General features: G+C 41.5%; 1 protein-coding gene and 1 long non-coding RNA gene across 3 annotated transcripts in view; one reads left to right on the forward strand and one right to left on the reverse strand.

Annotated features, from left to right (window-relative positions):
• The window catches only part of FHL2 (four and a half LIM domains 2), a 142,047-nt gene that overhangs the window by 42,070 nt on the left and 77,972 nt on the right, over positions 1-22,005 (forward strand). The gene's annotated exons all lie outside the window — the stretch shown is intronic.
• Positions 8,777-10,014, reverse strand: LOC128803131 (uncharacterized). Its single transcript, XR_008435645.1, has 2 exons — positions 9,928-10,014; positions 8,777-8,878 (listed from the first exon to the last, which is right to left on the reverse strand). It is a non-coding gene; the product is annotated as an uncharacterized LOC128803131 (long non-coding RNA).

The following is a 22,005-nucleotide window of genomic DNA, read 5'->3' on the forward strand; positions in this document are numbered from 1 at the left end:
CTTAGTCTCCGCTGGCAAGGACATTCAGTGTCTGAAACCTTACCAAAACCTCAAGGCAGTTGACAGCAGATAGTATAATGAACAGAACAAAGAGAAATTTGGATTAAAAAAAAAAAAGACTCTTTACCTCATCCCTCAAACTGAAAAAATGTTAAAAACAGGAACTATGAAACCTGAGACAAAATTAAAACTTAAAAAAATTTCTCTTGTAGAAGAAAATTATATCAATTATCACTTCAGGCTGAAAGAAAACATATCAAATCTATTTCAAGCATTTTAATCCCTCATGAAATGAAGTGCAAAGTACAGACGGCATTCAAAATGCAGGGAAGCAAGTAAAGAATGTAGTGCTTGTTTTATACAAAGGCTTAGTGGTTAAATATAAATTGAGCCAGAGGCGGGAGAGAAAGACGGATGGAGTAGAGGTCAGGGCATTCATTCGGGACTTGTAACACCAGGGAACCCATTCCTACCCCAATAACCTTTTAGATAGGAAGAGGAGTGGCACTGACAGAAGATCCTTATGTTACACAGCCTGTGCTTAGGCACTTTGGGGAGGTAAGTGTGGACTCAGATCCACTTTTGGTTACAAAAAAATAAGAACTGGATTTCACGTATTCTGTGGATTGCTTTAATCTCTGGACTTTGGGCAAAACGTAGGAACATGAGTGGCAATATTTCTCTGTCCTGTTTTCATGCATGCAAACCATAGATTTTTTCCATATAATCTGTTCTGCTAGTTCAAAAGCCTAGATAATAACATTTACTGAAATGTTAACTTTACATATGGAGTTTCCAAAACGGAAAATATTTATGGGTGTCATACACAGAATTAGTGAAACATTCAGACCATGGTAATAAGGAAACATTGATGATATCTGTACCAGCTTCTGAGAGCCAGCTAAAAGGAAAAAAGGCAGGTGTAGGTGGGGAAAGATTATGTCAGTTGAATCTGGGCCTAGTTTTAACATACTGTATTTCTGCAAAATCAAGTAAGAATATATTTCATTCACATTGGAGAAAAATATGGTTTACCCAGTTTCTTGCATGAGTATTAAATAGAGAATCTACATCATATCACATCATGTCTCTGACCCCACCAAGAGATTTCCCCCTCCTGGCACCCTGCATTCCTGCCATGAGGCCTCAGTGGTCTCCGCAAGTTGCTGCTGTTCCTCCTGGTTCTTTGCATTCATGACTAGGAACAACTTGGAGAAGCAGATTAAAATGCTGCCACCCTACTGCCAAGAAGCAGCCTGTGAATCTCAGTCATGTTTCCTTTTCTATGCTCACAACCAGTCAAGGTCAAGATGTCCTAAGTGTTTACAGGAGATCACTGATGAATGGAGAACTGCTCAGACATTCTGAATTGCAGATAGCTGCTTTAACTGACTTAATTAGAACATGCTCAGTATAAACATGGTATGAAGATGAATTCTGCTCCTGCTAGCAGCTAAGTGATCTTTATCTAGAGGCTAAATATGTTGGGAAGAAAATTGAGATATGGACAAACTTCAAATAAATCATAAACAGAAGGTGAATAAATGAAGAACTGAGTGCAAGATTGAAATACACTTGGTGATTTGACCATATAAATATATACTGTGCACTCCTATAGAAATGTCAATTTTCCAGGTCAAGCAGAAAGAGTTATGAGAGAGTTTGACCCAGTTGTTGCTGAGACCCTCTGAGGCAATTCAATATTGGATTACTGCTAGTAAAGGGCATGCAGAACAAAATACAATCTTTGCTAATTGCAGTGAGCCTGCAAGAGCAATTTTTTTTACCATAATAAAGAAAGCCAAGTGTTATTCAGGACTTTTGGATTCTACTCAAGATCTGTCACTAACAGCAGATGCCGGTAATAAATACAGGCACATCTCCAGAAATGCAATAAATATGGAGTTCTGCTCTGTTTTTCTTATCAGACCTATTTTAAAATAAGATATATACTGCATACAAAAGGAAATAGAGTATTTCATATTCTTCAAAGATATACCTGGAATTTTAAAATCAGTTTTAAATGTTTTATTGTTCTTTCTTTTCTTCCTGATCCCTCTAATAACACAATCCTTGATGATGAACCTGCCACTCCCCACCCCCTAAATGAGCAGGGTGATGAGAAGAGTATGTGGGATCTTTGTTGTCTATCATGTTCTCTATCTCATATCTTTCATTTATTTCTAGAATTCCAAAAGATGGCTCCTCTGTAGACCAGCAAAGTACAATTTCATTGCATCCCTAAATTTTTATGGAGACCACTTCTGTGTTTTATGTTTAATCACTTCCAGGGAAACTGCCTTCTTTCAGCTCTTCCTTCCTTTCAGAAAGGGACCATGCCCTGTAGCAAACTATTACATGGAAAGATCCTATTTTGAATGCTTCTTTTGAATAATTTTATTCCTGTCTACTCTACCAAGGACAGAAATGCTGGAGAGACACTTGATAGCATTCATCTCACCTAACCTCAGGCATCTGCCAGGTAGATGTCTCCACTTGAGTTAGACCAGGGTCCCCTTCCTAGACTAATGGATAGAAACATACATTTCTAGTTCATGAGTCATCTGATCTGGTTTGGATGATTACCTCAGGACAAGATGAATCACAAGGGAGAAGGGCTTATTTCTCTCTGCTGATAAGAAAAAATAGCTCAGATGGAGACATCTCTTTTATAGATGCCTACGTTTAGGTGACAGGAATTGCAGCCTCTGAAAGATCAAAAATTAGTGTCTGGCATTCATTCCATAAAATCTCAAGGACTACCCACTTTTCTGAGACCATTTAGACAGTTTGACCATTGTTGCTGGAGGTATGTCAAAGATTTTCTGTTAGGGCAAGGCTTTGTTTTCTCTGTATTACTCCTAACAGGACAAAAGTTAGCCTATTAAAAATACTTCCAGGGAAAAAAGGGTTATTTCCTTAGTGCTGAGGTTAATCTATTGTTTTGTGATTGTAAAGGAAATCTTGGAGCTTAAATGCTGTAATGAAAACCTACAAAAAGATTGCACCAATAAAAGCCACCAAAAAAAAAATTAATTTATGTAGCCTTATTCCCGAAAGTCTAGGTATACCTCTCAAATCATTAGTGCAGAAGAAAGTATTACAATTTTTCCTTGCTCAGCCTTAAATATTGTCATTCTGACATAATTTTATTCCTGAGTTCTGCAAATTGCTGCTACTTACTTTAAAAATCAAGTTAACTAGAAGACCTTGTAGCTCTTGTGGAAAATGCAGGATAAAAATATTGATGGGAGGTCCTGTCTCAGCTGCAAAGTGCCTGGGAATTTTGAATGTGACACTGTAATTCCTCTTGCCTCACCTTTTAGAATCATTGAATCTTAGAATCATTTAGGCAGGAAAAGACCTTTATTATCATCAAGTCAAACTGTTAACATGGCACTGCCAAGTTCAGCCCTAAACCGTATCCCTAAGTGTTGCATCCCGGGTTTGGGTTCAGATTAGGGGTTCTGATATATATTAGTTAGCCGGTTCTGTGTGCCCCCGTGTACCCCCATGTTCCCCCCGCGGTGTTTCACTCTGGGTCACTCACCATTGAAGCATCACCATGCCAGTCCTGTAACCACCCCCCTGTTCACTCCTGAGAGTTCTGTGTCTGTTACTCTGTCCCCACAACCCCGTTCATCCCGGAGCCCTGTATCCGCCCCTGTCGTGTTCCCGTTGGTTATCATGGTCCACGTCACTCCCCCGTTGCCTGTCCCCATTGGGTGAGGGGGGCTTCCGCCCCCATCGGCCCGCCCCCTACAAAATCCCATGCACCCTTGGTCCCAGCGCCATTTTGTCCACGTGGTGCTAGGGAGTAGCCGCTGTTCTCCATCGCTGCTCCACACAACAATAAAAGCTCTCCAGCCAACTGCAAGGACAAGGGGCGCCTTCCTTCGCCTCTTTGTCTTGTCCCAGCGCTGGCCACAGAGCGCAGCCAGCCTCACCCCGGTGCGCTGAATGCCGCAGTGCCCGGGCCGCGCGGCAGCCCTGGTCCCGCTGAGAAGCAGCGCCATTAGCTGGGCTCTCTGGAGCTGCCCGGGACCAGGGAAAACAACGCCGAAGCTGCACTTAAGTGCCACATCTATATCTCTTCTAAAATGCTCCAGAGATGGTGATGCAGCCACTTTCCCAGGCAGCCTGTTCCAATGTCTGACTGCCCTTTTGGTGAAAATTTTTTTCCTAATATCTAAATCTCCTCTGGCGTAACTCCAGGTAATTTTCTGGTGTTCTATCACTTGTTACTTGGGAGGGGAGACTGATCCCCACCTGGCTACAGCCTCCTTTCAGGTGGTTGTAGAAAGTGATAAGGTTGGCCCTGAACCTCCTTCTGTCCAGGTTAAACAGCCTCATCCCCTTCAGCTGCTCCTCACAGGATTTGTGCTTCAGGACCTTAATAAGCTGCACTGTATTTCTCTGGACTCACTCACTTGACTCCAGCACCTCAATGTCTTCTAGTGAGGGGCCCAAAACTGAATGTAGGAATTTGAGGTGTGGCCTCACCAGTGCTGAGTACAGGGGGACAGTCACTGCCCTGGTCCAGTTGCCACACTATTTCTGATACAGGCCAGGATGCCATTGGCTTTCTTGTTCAGCAGCTGTGGACTAGCACCCCCAGGTCTTTTTCTGCCAGGCATCTTTCCAATCACTCTTTCCTGAGCCTGTAGCATTGCCTGGGATTGTTGTGACCCAAGTGCAGGACTTGGCACTTGGCCTTGTTAACCCTCATACAACTGGCCCTGGCCCATCAATACAGCTTGTCCAGATCCTTCTGCAGAGTCTTCCTGTCCTCCAGGAGATCAACTCTCCTACCCAGCTGGGTGTCATCTGTGAACTTACTGAGGGAGCACTCGTTCCCCTCATCCAAGTCGTCAATAGTTACTGAGCAGAGCTGGCCCCAGTACTGAGCTCCAGGAAATACCACTGGCACCTGACAGCCAGCTGAATTTGACTCCATCTACCACCCACTCTCTGGGCCCAGACATCCAGCCAGCTTTTTACCTAAAGAACAGAGTACCTGTCCAAGACATGAGCATCCAGTTTCTCCAGGAGAATTCTGTGGGAGACAGTGTCGAAGGCTTTAGCAAACTTCAGGCAGACAACATCCACAGTCTTTCCCTCATCCACTAAATGGGTCGCCTTGTCATAGGAGGAGATCAGGTTGGTCCAGCAGGACCTGTCTTTGACAAACCCAGGTTTGTTCTGGCTGGGCCTGATCCCCTGGCTGTCCTGTACCTGTTGCATGACAGCACTCAAGATGATCTGCTCCATGACCTTCCCCAGCACTGTGGTGAGGCTGACAGGCCTCTAGTTACCCAGATCCTCCTTCCAGCCCTTCTTGTAGATGGACAATATATTTGCCAACTTCCAAACACCTGGGATCTCCCTGGTTATCCAGGACTGCTTATAAATGAGGGAGACTGTCTCAGTCAGCCTTTCCACCAGCTCCCTAAGTATCCATGTGTGGATCCCATCTGGTCCCACTGGCTTGCATGTGTGTAAGTGGTGTATCAGGTCTCTGACCTTTCACCTTGGATTATGGGAGTTCTGCTCTCTGTCCCTGTCTTCCAGCTCAGGAGTCTGGGTGCCTGAAGAACAACTGGTTTTTCTATTAAAGACTGAAGAAAAGAAGGCATTGGGCATCTCAGCCTTTTCCTTATCCTTTGTCACTATATTTCTCTCCATTCAGCAGAGCATGGAGATTCTCCTTAGCCCTCCTTGTGTTGCTGATGTATTTATAGACATATTTTTATTGTCCTTTATGGCAGTAGCCAGATTAAATTCTAGTTGGGCTTTGGCTGTTCTGAATTTTCTCCCTGCATAACTTCATAACGTCTTTGCAATCCTCCTGAGCTGCCTGCTGCTTCTTCCAAAGGCTGAAAACGCTCCTTTTTTTTTTGGAGTTCCAGCCAAACCACTCTGTTCAATCAGGCCAGTTTTCTTCCCTACCAGCTTGTCTTTTGGCATATGGGGATGGGCTCTCTGGTGCCTTAAGATTTCTTTCTTGAAGAATGTCCAGCCTTCCTGGACTCCTTAGCCCCTCAGAACTGCCTCCCAAGGAACTCCCTCAACCATCTCCTAAAGAGGCCAAAGTCTCCCACTCCAGAAGTCCGAGGCAGCAGTTCTGCTGGCCCCCCTCCTTAATTCTCCAAGAAAGTAAAATTAATTCATTTGTTGTCACCTGCAAACTGACTGAAGGTGCCTTCCTTTGCTTTGCCCAAGATGGCCTCCAGCTGTCACATCACCCCGAGTCCTTCTCTGTTCATGAACAGCAGGTCCAACAGGGCACCTTCCCCAGTTAGGACCTTCACATGCTATGTCAAGATGTCATGAACTTCCATACACTCCAGGAGCCTCCTGGACAGTTTCCTTTCTGCTGTGATGTATTTCCAGCAGATGTCTGGTAAGTTGAAGTCTCCTGCCAGAGCAAGGGACAGAAATCATGACACAGCTCCCAGCTGCTTATTCAATATTTTATCTGCCTCTTCATCCTGGTTTATAACAGTCTCCCACCAGGATATCTGCCCTGTTAGCCTTTTCCCTGATTCTTAACCACAAACACTCAACTCTGTCATCACCATCATTAAGCTCCAGACAATCAAACCACTCCCTAACAGACAGGGCTATTCCACCACATCTTCATTGCCTATCTGTTCTGAGCAATTTAGAGCTGTCCAGCACTTCAGATGTGTGAGTCATTCACTATGTCTCCATGAAGGCAACCATGTCATGGTTTTCCTGCTGTTCAGTGGCTTCCAGCTCCTCCTGTTTCTTGCCCATGCTGTGTGCATTGGTATAAATACACTTCATTTGGGCTATTGTTCCTCTTACTTTAGTGAGGAAGAAGCCCTAATTCTTACATGACCATTCTCAGGCATTTCTGTGGTTTCTAACACATCAGTATTCCTTTGTGTCTTAGCTGCCACATGGATCTCCATTCCCTACCTCCACTGAGATGGCAAATCAAAGGACATCTCTAGTGCATCAAGTGCACAGTCCCTCAAACATCAGTGTGCCACCCTAGGCTTATCTCTAGAGGGCCTTGTTTTATTCCTTTATAAGAGCTAAGCCTCTGGGAGATAGTCACTTGCCCAACAGGGATCAGGTACCTGTGGTGTTACTTGAGTATTAACTGCATATTAGTCACCCGTTAACAGAAAGGTTAAACCAGAACTGCATGACCAGCCAGCACTCAGAGAGATAAAGAGGGTGTGAGCCAAACAACACAATTTGCAAAACTCTTCTACTCTTTGAACACATGTATGGAGAAAAACACTGCTTCTCAGTTCCCAAGCATCACTGAGGAAGGACTCTGCGAGCGCCCACCTGGTGGCCCTGGAATGTTTATGCCTCAGGGAAAGAGTCCTAATTCAGCTTTCTAAAATGTAACACAGTTTATTGAAGTAGTCACCACTCAGATCACAGCATTTAGATTTGTGGCTCTCAGTAATGTCTGCAACAGGTGAAAAACTGAACTGAGAGCAGGAAACAAAGAGATCTCTAAGAGCGTATTGTGAGGAAGTCAGTCCTAGGGAAAATATTATTGCTAAATATGCAGATTTAGTGTGTATTCAGGGATATCTAAAATTTATTTTTGATTCTGAAAACATATTTGGATTAAAATAACATAGAGCTAAATTAGTACTATTGATATGAATAATCATCATAATATGAAAAGGCACAAATACCTCTGTTCTAAATTTATTCATCTGCCTTTGAAAAGATGCATGCGCCCTTATTAAATCAAATGTATTCTGTTTTCTCATCAATTTTGCTTCTCATTTTTGCCCATTTGTTCTTTTTAAGAAAAATTCTGGCATTTTGACTCATGTAGTTCACCACATTGTTAAAAATGCTTATAAATTGCCTGTGATATATCCACTGATGATGGAGGACATGCAGACATTAGATAAGGAAACTATTTTCATTCTTTGTATAAAAAAGTCACTATAAAAAGTATTTTTAACAGGCATTGTCTGGTTTTAAACAGATCTTTAGATGAGGCTTTGTTAAAAATACTGTAGTAATTAAAGACGCTACTATGTTGAGAAGAACTTGGCAGAACTGTAAAGCTAATAGTGAAAAGATGGCAAAATGGAAGTTTCAGTCCTATACATAGCCCTGTCATTCTCAACATCAACATGTCCCTCAAAAATTCCTCACGATGAGCCCTCCTTGGCTAACCAATTGAACACGTCTTCCAGATGACAAGAGCCTAGCACAAAATGCCAGATTCCAGGCTGCTTTGTATCAGACAGATATGGCATACTAGCTGAGCACATGGTTATCTCCATTTTTCCATGATGCTTGTTGACAGCCCAGCACTTTTCCTGCCTTGGCTGTTGCATAGATTTCAAGAGCCCCTCTTCCAACGTACTTGCATTCAACTCATTTCTGCTGAACACTTTTAAGTATCCTTTTCCCCTTCTCCCCTCATCCATTTTCTGTAATATCTTAAATATATGCTCTGAGCCTGTGAACTCTGATAATATGCCTTCGTCAGTCATACAAGTTAAATGAAGTATGAATAGAAGGTAAGTGGAAGGTAATAGGATGGAATTAATGTCGTTTTGGAGGATCTCGATTTCCAGACATCAGACCTGTGTTTCAGTCTCTAATGCCCTGAAAATAAAAGGTCGTGGATGGACACAAATGTTATATTACTGCTTAAGACAAATACATCAGGAAGACGTATTACTACTAAATCCTTTATCCATTCATTTAATAGATAAAACAATTCAGCTGTTTCTCTACTCTGAAAAAGCCATACAATGCATCCCACCTGATCCTGATTTATTGGTATTCATCTTCCCCAATATGTGTGGAGTCATTTTGGCAGGGGCTGGCATTCTCTCATCTGTTGTATCCTGATGCACATCTGCTCAGAAGTGTCACATGTAGGTCAGGCACAGCCAGAGCCACAGACAAATAGTACAAAGGCAGATGGTTACCAACTGCACTATGGACAAGTTGTTGGCTAAACAAGGTAATCATTTGCTTTGCTCTCAAATATATTCCCAATTTCAATAAAGATTTTTCCACCATCTTTTGAAAAATGGTGGCAAACTGGCAAACTCCCAACAAAGCTTTCTCTATGGCATGCTGCAACTTATAATTGCCAACAACCATTGTTATTTGCCGGAGCTTTAGCAGCATCATATAGTTTAGTTATAAATTGTTCACATATCACTCTTCAGAGAGGTCATAAAGGGGACCATTTTTTGATAAAGAAAGACAGGAAGGAATCCTTCCATCCTGATCTCTAGTGTAAATGTTAAACCCATCACTGACACCTAATCCAAAATTAATAACATATTCTAGCACTATCGCTGCTGGAGTTCATCTCTCTGTTACTTCCCGTGTTTATTATCTTGACAGTTTTTTCTTCATGGTAACATGATAGTTTACCTCAAAATGCTGGATCATGCTTTTAAATGCAGAACCAGAGTTCTGGCTAAATACAGTAATTTAAAATCAGACAATAACCTGAATATGAAGGTTGCTTTATATCAATTAGGATGCTGCTTGAGGTTTTGGTATTTTGGGATTGATTTCCAGTGTCTACGTGATATGTTTAACAATACTAATGATGAACTGATAATTATAGCTTGGGCTATTGTGTGATGTTTAAAATGTGATGGGTGTTTACTCTGTAAATCTTGAGAACAATTCTGTATCAACTAGTGATTATTTAGCTTCATGAAAGACTACTACAATTAAGTCATCAATTATATGTGAAGATTAATGCTAGTTTCATGGTCACTATCCTTTTCTCCAGTCATCTGTATTGAGTGAATAAACTGGTAGAAAATAATTTTCCCTAGCCCTTCTAGAAAGAGCTTCAGTTGTGTTGCTATGCAATGAAATGTGCTATTGAAATAATATTTCAGATTAATATTTACAGGCATTTCTGTTCTGTACACATACATTGATTGCATTCATCTGCACTGTGCAGACACGCACATTTCTTGTTGGCTAGTGATAATAGTAATTATAATAGCAACACTAATACTGCTCTTCTGTGTGAGGCATGTTGATATCTCTGGGTGAAAAGTGCTATAGAAGTCAGTAATGTATTGTTACATCATACAGGTTACTCTGTTCTGTGATGTAGTAACATTCTATAATAACAATGTTGTCAAAATTGTTGCTATATGATGCGATTACAACAATAACTATACTTCCAATAATTTTTAAAAATTTGAGGTTAGATACAGTAATATTTTGAATTTTTTACACTTCCTTTTGTTTAAATGGACAGAACATGAAGTGTCCAGAGAAGTCAGAATTATATGAGAAGATACCATTAGATGATACCATTATCTATGTGTTCATTTATTTTCCCATTCTGAGTGTGAATGATTGGACTCAAGCCTTACATTTTCAGATTTCAAAGCCATGTGATTATAAGAGGCACAGCTCAGCCAAAATTCCTGTTTACTTCATTGCCATTTTGCCTCTGTAACATCTGCGGGATCAGTGCCACATACCAATTCCAGTTCCTTTGATGTAATAAGTACTATCTGCCATTTTTGCACCACTACTAAGTACCAGGAGATGTCCTATTTAGTTGACATGATCTGGACTGCATCTGAATGTGTTGCTCAAGAAAAGTTACCCTTCTACTTTGCATCAGTACACAGCTACCCCTACATAAAAAATTCCTTTGCAAAAATCTCTTATTCAGTGAAGTACCCCAAATTTGTAAACACTAGTTGAAGAGATTCCTATCTGCTTTGTGAGTGCCCCTGTTAGCTGCCAGGATTTGTAAATACAGCAAATGATATTTTTAATATGCTTTAATCACATTGTGAAATCAGTTATTTTGTGAAATGGCTGCTTTATAATATGACTGTGACATCTACAATATTGGACTTTCTCAAGAGGAGACAAACTGACAGGATACATACTGAGAAAACTGAAAGGTCTGTGTACAACTCCACATTTGCGGAAGAACTAAAATGATTGGAAAACTATTCATATTCCCTTTCTTTTGGCAGCTTATTCACAATGATGGCACACCCACTATGTAAAGTTGTTGCAGTTGAGACAGACACATCACGACACTCTGCAGTTCATGCATCGAATTTTATTGAGTGCGGCTCCTTTTTATAGGGTTTTCAAAAAACCCGCACAGTTGATCCTAATTGGCTAAATTTGGTTGCCACCCAGCTCACTGGCCAATAGCTGCCTGTGTCCATGCTTGTCAGGGATTGGCTGGTGTTGTTTGAATTTAAATCTCCTGGCTTCTCAATGCCTTCCTCCCAGGGATGTTTACTTCTTTTCCATAATGGCATAGACTGGTCATAGTTATATGGTCAAGTTATAATCAGGGTTATCTATGACTGTGAGGCCTCCAGGCCAGCTGTTAGCCACCACATAAAGTCAAATGGCTTCTGCTTAATGATCTCAGAGACAGAGGGGAAAAGCATTGATGTCATTGAAGTCTACAGGATTTTGGCATTTGATTTCAGTGGGCAAGAAATCAGTCAGTGATCTCTAAGGGGCACAGAGGATCACAAGCTACAGGGTACTGCAAACTATACTTGAGATGACAGGATGTTTCATGCACAGTTATGGGACGGAGCACGGAGAACTCCAGTGACACGCAGGAAACCTTACAATGTATAAGAAAAAGAAGAAAGCAATATATAACTTAGGAAAAGTGCATATAAATTATCTAGATTCCACATACCTAATGGGAAATATTAATTTTTTTTTCACTGTACTTTTGTACAAATGGCTATATGTTCTGCATGCAGCAGATGCACAAAGACAATTGCATGCCAGGTGCATGTGTATGCCTCTAAGATCCTGACAAACCAGCTGTCCAGACCAGGCCCCTTGTTGCAAGATGCCACCAGGTTCATTTAGCTGTTAAGTACGAGGATATCATCCTGACACAGCACTAAGTTATGGTCAAAGACACTCCTGTCTCCACCCATTTACATGCAGATTTCACTTGGGACTCAAAAGGCTATTCGAGGAAGAACAGACCCCATTTACAATTTTCTCCAAGGACATTAGGAGAGGAGCTGGCTTTCTATGCCTGGTCTGTGGTCTGAGGATGTGTTACATCCCCAGTGTACTACTGGGGACAGCAGACTCTGCATCAAACCTGCTGTGGAAAAGTTGGAGTGGAGTAACAGTTCACTAAATTGTCTGTGCCTCTCCTTCTAGACGCAAGCAAGTAGATTAACAGCTGTGCTTGTTCAGTGCTTTGAAATCTACAGATTAAATTTAATGCCTAAAGTCATGTGCAGTGCTAAATACTTTCATTGTCTTCTGAAATTAGAAACACCTTTGAAACAATTTCAAACCCTTCTCCCACATAGTCAAATAAAGGAAATTAATCTTGGCCACAATTAACTTTCTATCCTCATTTCTCAACCCGCTCCATCTGCTACTTCATCTGACCTGTTCCTACACTTCACTGATCAAATGCAGTTGCAAGCTTATCCATCATCTTACAGCATAATGAAGTGTAAACCTTTTCTGAATCAATCTGTCATATGAGCCATAATTTGGAGTTCAAAAGATCGCATCCAAGATCATTTTAAGCTTTAATCACAACCGTGCTGAATGATGGGCTACTTTCCATTAGCAAATGTGTCTTCCCTTTGCTGCTCAACATTTTCAATGAGTCCAGAAATTCTATAGTTTTAATAAACATTTCAAATTGATCAAAAGTAATAAAAAATCCAATCAACAACTACAAAAAACCACCCCACAACAAAAACAAATAATTTCTCTTAAATGACTTTGTTTAATAACTTAATGTCTAGGTTCCTATTTGAGGTGAGTACAAGAGAAAACATGATAGCAAAATTATCTCAGAGACCTGAAAGAACATGCTGGAAGCACAGGCGCAAAACCAAATATGATTATATATAGGGTATTGCCTGTATCCTTCAACTTTGCCTCATATCATCTGTTGTTACATAAAAACTAGTTCAAAACAGCCTGCAAAATAGCAATCATACACCATTTCATGCATGAGACTGAACTAATCAAGCAGCAATAGAGCACTGATACAGTAAAGCCAAAACCTGACATCATTGGTTTTCAATACTGTTGTCAGATAATATTAATAGTAACTGAATCCAGCGTCTGGTTCTCAGGAAGGAAGAACAATCTTTCTCCACTAGTCCTCACATCCACAATATGTAATATTAAATTCAGAATGGCTAAGCTGTAAAATGTCTTACAAAGAGCAAGGAGCAGGGAGAACCTTGAGGAACACAGGGAAAGCTAGACGAGAACAAACAAAATAAGAGTTCCACCAGCTCACAAAGGTGAAAAGCAATGAGGATCAAAGCATTCAACAGCCTCGCTCATCACTAAACCTCACTCATCACTTAATTAAGACTAGATATTTATCACTATTTTAATAAGGGATTAGAAATGCAGGCTGCACTTTCAAAGAACAGTGTAAACAACATTTAGATAAGTAGAATCATTCAAATTGGTAACACCCAATGAAATACACACTGGCAGATCTTGCAGAAGCTATTTGTGTTTATCAATTGTTTTCAAGAGGTTATGGGATGCCTTAGAGAAGGGTGAAGTGGCAACATGGCATACATTTTTACAAGGTGGAGAACAGTCTGAGGAGCTAGGGTTCAAGGAATGTAACTTTGGTGCATAGAACAAGTTATTGAGCAAACTTATTAAGCAAACACCACTGAAGCATCCAAAGGATAATACAGTGATTGAAAGCTGATAATCCTGAGTTATTGAGAAGAATCATGTCAAACCAATCTCCAAAGTAATCTTTTTGTCAGATCTTCCTGCCCTGTATGGCTGTATGCCCTGTATGGCTGTCCTGAGGGCACCACTGTGCAGCTCAGACAACAAATTCACCTGGTCACTCATTGCTCACTTGGCAAAGAGCCAAAGACGTCTTCAACCTCTGCCCACTGTAACAGCACCTTAAATATCTAGCTCATGGGTGGACATGCACACTGAAGGAAAAACCTGCTTAGAGTTGGTTTTGGTTTTGTCAAACATGGATGTGTTTCAAATAATGTTCAGTAGGGGTTTACCATAGATTTTGTTATGTTAAGAGATTGTAGAATAGAACTGAAAAACAATTTTTTTCTGCCATTCATAGATGACAGCTAACTTGGAAGGGATGCAAGTACTTTGGAGGACAGGGATAACATTTTAAATTACTTTGACAAGCTGCAGAAATGATCCAAGGTCTGCAGGGTGTTCAGTAAAAAGAAATTCGAAAAATCTTCCTTTAGTCATAAGATGTGAATACAGAAATACACAATGAAGAACTAACGGTAAGTCACCATTAGAGTGGAAAATAATTCAGCAATTGCTGTGATTCACAAGCTAAAAATGTGTGTGTGATGGTGCTGCAGAAAAGACAACTCCCATTCTTGGATTCACTGGCAGGAATGTCATGTGCAAGACACCAGAAGTATTTAACATTCTCTGATCCATAACAATAAGTTTCCTGCTAGAGTGTTACTCTATCCAGGGCTGATAACCATACTTTAAAGAAAGACATGACAAGCTGCAGAGAGAGTGGAGGAGAAAAATAAGTATGACAGGAGAGCTACAAAATATTATTTCTGTATAAATTACAGAATTTTGCTGTGTTTGCTGTGGAGAAGACCCAGGGGTAGGAGGGAGGGGAGGGTAGGAGCCCATTCAAGCCCGCCAGCTTATCAGGTTATAATGAGAGGGAGGGAGATCAAACTTCCTCTGCTAAGAGCAGTACACAGTATAATTGGTTTGATTTGCATCAGTGAGATGTATTTAAATCCTGGAGCTTTTTATGAGAGATTTTAGGTAACAGGTTCGAGAAGAAGGGATGGTTAATATAGCATCAAAGGAACAGAAGGTGGATCCACAGCTTTTCTGTGGGGAGGTGCTAGAAATGGCCAAACTGCCCCAGAAACCATTGCTCACTCCAACATCCCCCTACTACAGGGAAACAGAAAGAAATCTTGAGGGATTGAGGAAGTGGATGACAAGTGGCTGAGAAGATCTTGGATGGGCTGGGCAAAGGGCAGCTGAGGAGTAGCCCTGGTTTGGTGGCCTTCCTCTGCAGGAGACAGGCATTTCCCACAGCCCACTGAAACCCCACCATGGAACTCTCTTGAGACTTGGAGGCTTATGTTTCTGTGGCTGTTGTTTGAATATAATATGTAAATGGCCTGTTCATTTTTTCTCTAGCTGCAAAGGTGGAGTGATGGTAGTTTTATTATAGCACGAGTGTTCTTCAGTAAGGTAGTTAATGAGCTGTCAAGACTTCTGTAATAAACTTCTCTGTCAGAGTTGTAAGTGATAACTCACTGAAAATGAAGCTTACTTTTAGTCATTGCTCAGAAATGTGCTTTACCAATTTTGAGAAATAAGCCTCATCTTTTTTAAGAGTCTTATCTCTAAGTAAAAACAAACTGTGAGACTTTCCTATAGCAGCAGGGTGGGGTTCTTTTAATATAAATGTAATTACTCATTTTTGCTTACAGTGGAAATATATGTGCTGTACAGTTGCAAAACAGTGGAGGAAATGGAGAAATTCTGCCTCATCAGTACCATTACTTCTGCCTCATGCCATTTCTCTTTCCTCATGTGTGCTCTTCCTGAGAAGACGACTAATCCTGGACACCAGTAACCGAGAGCACACAGAGCTCCAGAAGGGACACGATGGTGCTTTACAGCAGAGCAGAGTTTCTTATCTCGACATTTTCTGATTTTAATAATGTCAATTTTTATTTGCCACCCCCTATCCTTTCCTTCCAACATACATTGCTCAGAACTGTGCTCAAAGGGACTGGGAGAAGAGATGAAGGTATTTGTTGTAAATAATTTGTCTGAAAGCACATTTCCTTTTGCAAATGATGTGCACACTGTTTACAATCCATGACTTTAATAACTATTTAAAGTTTTACAGCTTGGATATACTTCAACTGATTTTCTTCCTAAGATTTCTGCTGCCTTTCCAATTTTCATGGCCTATGGCTAGTCAGAGAAATCACATGCTTGTATTTCTTGTCCACAAGCTGATCCAGGCTTTATGGTCAGGAAAATTCCCTCTCTCAGTTTCTGATCATGCTCAGATGCTTTCTAGTATTCCTGAAATGTGTCTACAAATAAGAAAAGTTAATTTTGAGGGAAGCTGCAAGTGCCTTTTTTGAATATTCACACAGGTTTCAAAAGGGATTTTAGATTCTGCTTACCTCTTGCAAAACACGGAAAGTTTCCTGCATTAGTGCTCATGAATCAGCAAATACAAAAGGGCAAAATATTCCAACAAATCTGTGTTACACCCAGCAGTGTGAGAGCAGTGCCCTTCTGCCTGTTTGTCTCCCAACTCCCGTGTTGGCACACTGATGGCTGCACTGCTAACCTGGGTATCTTCCCTCACATTTGATGGGGATCCTTATGGTTACCGCCTGCATTTTACTTAGCAAGAGTGTAGGAATACTTCTGCTGACTCTCCCACTTCCTTCCCTCCTGGAGAGTGACTGAGGGACTGCGGTGTTTTGCTTATGACCTCTGGTGGTAAAAGGGAGACTCTACAACTCCTTTATTTGCAACAAAAACAATCATGAAAAAATCAGGTAGCCTTGTTTCCTATAAAGAATTAGGCTGTGGCTTAGCTGGGCATGATTTCTTATCAAGCACTGAATTTTTCTTAGGTACATCCTTGCATGATATTGAGTCAATTGAATGAATGTTGTCACACAAACAGTGTCATTGGCAGAGATACAATGGGGGACACAGGACCTGTTCTTACCTGTTTGTCGCGTGCTTGCTTTCCAGGAGTGTCCTTGCTCCATGATGCTTTATTTTATGGCATCTCCTTCTCCAAAGTAATGTACAAAAAAAAAAAAAAAAAAAAAACCACCCCACTTTATTTAGCACTGAATATTTTGCTTGAAAAATTAAATTTCTTTCTCACTTCTCAAGCACTTTGCACCAGATAAATTGTGAACCTCTTTGCACCCATACAAATCTGAAGGCAGGGTAGGATCTGGACAGAGTTTGGTTAACCAGTCTGCAGAACCACAGTGAAGTGTGTACATACAAACTGTGCATTAGCTAAGTATATATAAATATTAACTACATATTACTGAGGGGGATGTTGTGGAAAATGGAAATCAAATAACATACAGACATTTGCATAAGAAAGGCAGTGCTGGATACAGGCCAAGATATCTGAATCCTAATCTTGTCTTCAGACAGCTGGCAGCTCAAAGCAGCTATCAAACCATTTTCCTCCTCTGTACCAGCCCTAGCTGTTGCCTCCATCACCTGTTTATGCTATGGAGGTAGATCCTTGTGTGTGTGTTGTCCAGTGGATTAAGCCTCAAGCTTTACTTGAGGGGAAGAAAGAAGGACAGCTTTTCTCCAGCAGCTCAAGCTGCCACCACCCTGAGGGGCAGTTATCTAAAATTTCACATCAATGAAGTTGCTCACTGATTGAGAAGGGGACAAAATAGGACTCCATCTCCCTTCCAGCCCTTAAATCACATGGGAAACTCAGGACAGGTTTTTTTGCTAGAATCAAACAAGCCTCTCCTTAACCACAAGTGAAAATTAGCTGCCATTTCCCAACACTCAGCAGTGCAGCAAAAGCCTTCCTCTGCAAAGTTTGACATGGAAGGATAAGAACTAATGACACTGAAGGAAAGGGATGAACTGCAGGAGTGAGCATTTCCCCTGCAGAGGCCTGCAAAGAAATTGGGTCACCTCAGTGAGCCTGACAGCAGGGCTTCACCCTGCCAAAGCATGTCAGCCTACTTTTAGTTCTGTGTACGTGTAGATCCTGCTAGTCTGTCCTTAGTTTTAAGCCCACTGACTTCACTGGGACCTTTCCTTTGCTTAAATCTCCACCTTTCTATAAGCTAGGTCAGCAAAGACTAGCTATTTGCAAAGGCTATTTGAAGTTCTCCGTCTGTATTAATGAGGCTAGATTTTTTTGAAGTAGCCTTTTCAGAAGTTACTTTACAAATCTGTATCTTACATTATCTGCATTCTGAGAAAGGCAACATCGCTTTTAGTGGAATGAGGCATCAATGTGTCTGTTCCTGTGGCATTCACAGAAAGAAACACACTTTCTTCTCTTCCTGAAAAGTCAGGAATATACAATTTATTGTAAGGCTAAGCAATTAAGTTGCATTTGGGAAGAGTTTCATAACAGGTAGCAGACAAAGTCCTCCCAGCAAATGGATATAAACTCTCCATCATATCTCAGACATTTCATTGAAGATGCTCCAACTCAGAAGTCACTTTGGCAACATGTTGAAACATTCATACCCCGGCTTCAGCACCTTTTCTCCAGGTGCTGTGAACTGAGAGAGGGGGAGTTGCAGCCCAGACTCATGCTAGACCACTACATCCCACCTCATATCTTACTTGGAAGTGCCTGTCTCTGGCCAGTGACCACAAAGAAAGGTGATGATGGGGATGAGATGTTTACCAGGTTCTTCAGTCACGTGCATGAAATTACGGAGTATGGATCCAGACTGATGATTCTACAGTGGTTGCAGAGGAGGAGACATCCTGGGGAGCTCAAAAATGAGTTCTGTTAAATGTGGTGTGGTGGGGAGGGGTGGTGGAGGATTTGACAACTTGCCCAAGTGCACAAAGGCTGTCTGGGTGACAGCCAGGGATGAGTGCTTGGCTCCACTGCCCTTGTCCTTGCTCACTCAGAGAGGTGTGAAACAGGCAGCTGTGATCTGACAGCTCTTTTCAGAAGTGTCAGTAAGAAAGGGGGATGAAAAAAGCCATCAGAAGAGCAGAGATGCCAAGCCAAATGCCCATCTTTCCCCTGGCCAGAACTTCCAAAGCCAAGATATTCACTGTAGAGGAAGTTTACCGTGTTTGCGTTAGACCTCTGAAATCTTCTACAGCATTGTCACCCCACTAGAGCTTGGCGCCAGGAGATTCACAAGCCTTGTATGTTAAAGTATCTGTCATGAGATAAAAGGTAGGTTCTACTTCCTCCTGGGCACACACCACAGCATCCTACAAGGTGCAGGAGCAGAATTGGTCACCTCAGCTTCACAGGTACATTGCACAGCAGCCCGAGTGTGTTGTAACATCAACAGGAGCCCTACATAATGTCCCCTGTGCAACCATGGCCATATGGTTTTGAAGAGAAGTTTCAAAAGCTCCACCCAAAGATGAACAACATAGAGAAATAAAAGTGCAGGAAATCCTTTGGTATTGCTGAATTCAGATTTGACACCTGAAAAGACTTTTTAGGTGTGAGAAAGGGAAGAGTGGAAAAATAGCTCATTTTCCGTCTTTATGTGCAATATGGGAGACATGGGAAAATTCTCAGAGTCAGAGACCATCAGCAGGTGTTAGGTATTCACCAGACAGCAAGAGGAATGGAGCCAATTTTAGCAAGGAACAGCTGACACCCCTGTGCCAGGCTGAAGGCCATGAGCTGAGACACAGGCAGCAAGCTAAATTAGAAAACAAACTAAGCAGCCAATATATGTACACAGGCCACGCCACAGCACTCACAAGCCTAACATCTCAGCACAGGAAGTACAAAAAGGACACAAGGGAGACAAGGGATAAAAGACAAGGACAAGGAAGAGAAGGGGGAGAGAAGCTCACCTCTCCCAGCAGAAACCAGCTTTCCTCTTCTGTGTATGCTTTCCCTATCTTAATGTACAAAGCTTGTGGCCAGTCGATTAGATCGCTCTCTCCCCCTTGCCATTTGTATGTCACTTCTCTGCTTATCTTGGATCTTCCCCAGGGCAGGGAGTATATCTTCATGTGAACAGCCTAGCTGCACTGCAATGCAGAGGTTAAGAAAAATACGAAAGCACTCACTGAGAGAAAACAACATGAAGAGACTTTTCTTGGTGAACAATGGAAAAAAATAAATGATAGTGTCTGAACTTCTTACATTTAACTGCATAAACATATTGAAAGTCTGCTGCCCTCTGTGCCTTTATTATTCCCATGCACCTATCCCCTAACCTCACTTGCCCTGCACAGCTAAGTATGGTGCCCTTTTACTGGAAATATAAGCCCTGTTCCTGTCAGTGTTGAGAAGATCACTGTAATGCTTGCTGTAGGGGAAAAAGAGAGGAAAATCAGTGCCTGATGTGCTAGCAGACAGTAAAACTCAAGGGTCGTAGGAAGCCACAAATCTGCCAGAGATGATTAATTCAGTAGAGAAGGTAGAAGCCTAAAGTTTTCTGTTTTCTTTATACTGTCAAATTTCTTTTTACTTGATACAACAGACAATAATGGATTAGGAGTGATGTCTGGAAGGAGAGGTCCCAGGGCACAGGAGACACTGGGATGCTGAGCTGTCGCAGGGCAGCATGCCAGCAATCAGGACCTATTTGAGTATGGGTGACACACACCTCCCTGACATGTCGAAACTCTGTCCCATCTGTGACATGACATGTTAGGTGATGTAAGATGTGGGCAGCCTTTGCCTGATCAGACAGGAGCCATTTGTGGTGCTGCCTCCTCACCTCCAAATGCATGGCTTTACCTCTGTCTTTGGAACAGCTGAGAGATGAGTTGTGTGAGACCTGACTGTGTGAGCAAGAGTGGACAATTACTCTAAATGTAAGAAAAGCTTCAAGAAGCAAATCTTAAGAATCACACAGTCCATGGGATTTATCAGCAGCAGCAGCAGCATTATTTGTTAAGAAGGAAGAACCTAAACATTTGGACCAAAAATATTTCTTAGCTCTTTTTCCCTTTCTAAGAATGGATTAGCCTCCATCACAGTGCACACACCACTGATGCCCTCACATTTTCCAAGCCTATCTTCCCTACATTTCACAGCTTAAAAAATACATGTATGCCCCTTTTACTATCAAGCCCCTATGTAGCTCCATCCCTGATCTTTTGATCTTCTCTTCCTATCACTTTTTCCTGATAATGCCCTTGGCATCCTTTCACTCTCCATTTCCCATTCTCATTCTGCTGCCCTCCCTTTTGCAGCTCTCCATGCATGAAATGACCTCTAGAGAAAGGTTTTTACATTCTCATCCTTTCCTGTCAAAAAGCTCACATCTGTCATGCACCTGACAAGTAGTACAGTAATATGATAACCATAATATGCTAGATCTTCAAGACAACCATGATGGACAAATCTGTGTATCTATATAGATACGTGTATATATATATATATGTGCATGTGTGTATATATACATATATGTATTCATATATGCATATATATGTAGATATACATTCCTGTATATGAATGCAGGAGACCTGTCAAGAGCTTGTAACCAGATCTTCTTCTTCCCCATTCTCTTTTCTTTACATCAGGTTTTACATTGCTTCTTCATTTTCTCCATAAACTCTTTTAAATAGGGACTCTATTTCCATCGCTGGAGAGTACTTAAAAGGGAACTAATAACAGACCAAAAAAAGCAAACAAAGGAGTTTCAAGATTTACAGATTCTGCAATTTTCCATCTTGCAATTTTTAGGCTGATAAGCTTTTTCTATACTCCTTCTCCTTTCCAAAATCCCAAGTGTGGTCATGTCCAGGCATGCTGGGGTGGTCCTGTCACATCCTAACCTCTGAGTTCCATCTAGACGCTGTCTAGAGGACTGCCTGCAGACTGACCTAAACTGTTCAGGGAAAACACTGATAAGATGCACAGACATATGGAGGAAAAGTGCTCAAACTTATGGTCTGGCCCTGTTTAATTTACTTGTGCAAACACGCTCATATTACATCCGTTCCCCAGCAAATGTTTTTTCTTGTCCTAGCTTTTGCTGGACAAGCTTTCACAGCATTCAGCTGTGCAAAGAAACTGAGAGCTTCCCATCCCACTCTGTCCAGCAGAACCTGCAGAAAGTGCTGCATTGAGAAGACTTGTGAAACACAGAATTCTGCAGGACACTGCTTGTACCTTCTGCAAATGGACTAAGAAAAGAAGGTACCTAATGAATGAAAGTACCTAATGCCTAAGAAGGCATTCTCAAGCACATGAGGCCAAGGTCCCCAAAACAGCCAACAGTAGCATCCTTTGAAGACAAACTCTGT

Source organism: Vidua macroura, chromosome 2, assembly GCF_024509145.1.
Source record: "Vidua macroura isolate BioBank_ID:100142 chromosome 2, ASM2450914v1, whole genome shotgun sequence".
In the NCBI taxonomy this organism is placed as follows: Eukaryota; Metazoa; Chordata; class Aves; order Passeriformes; family Viduidae; genus Vidua; species Vidua macroura.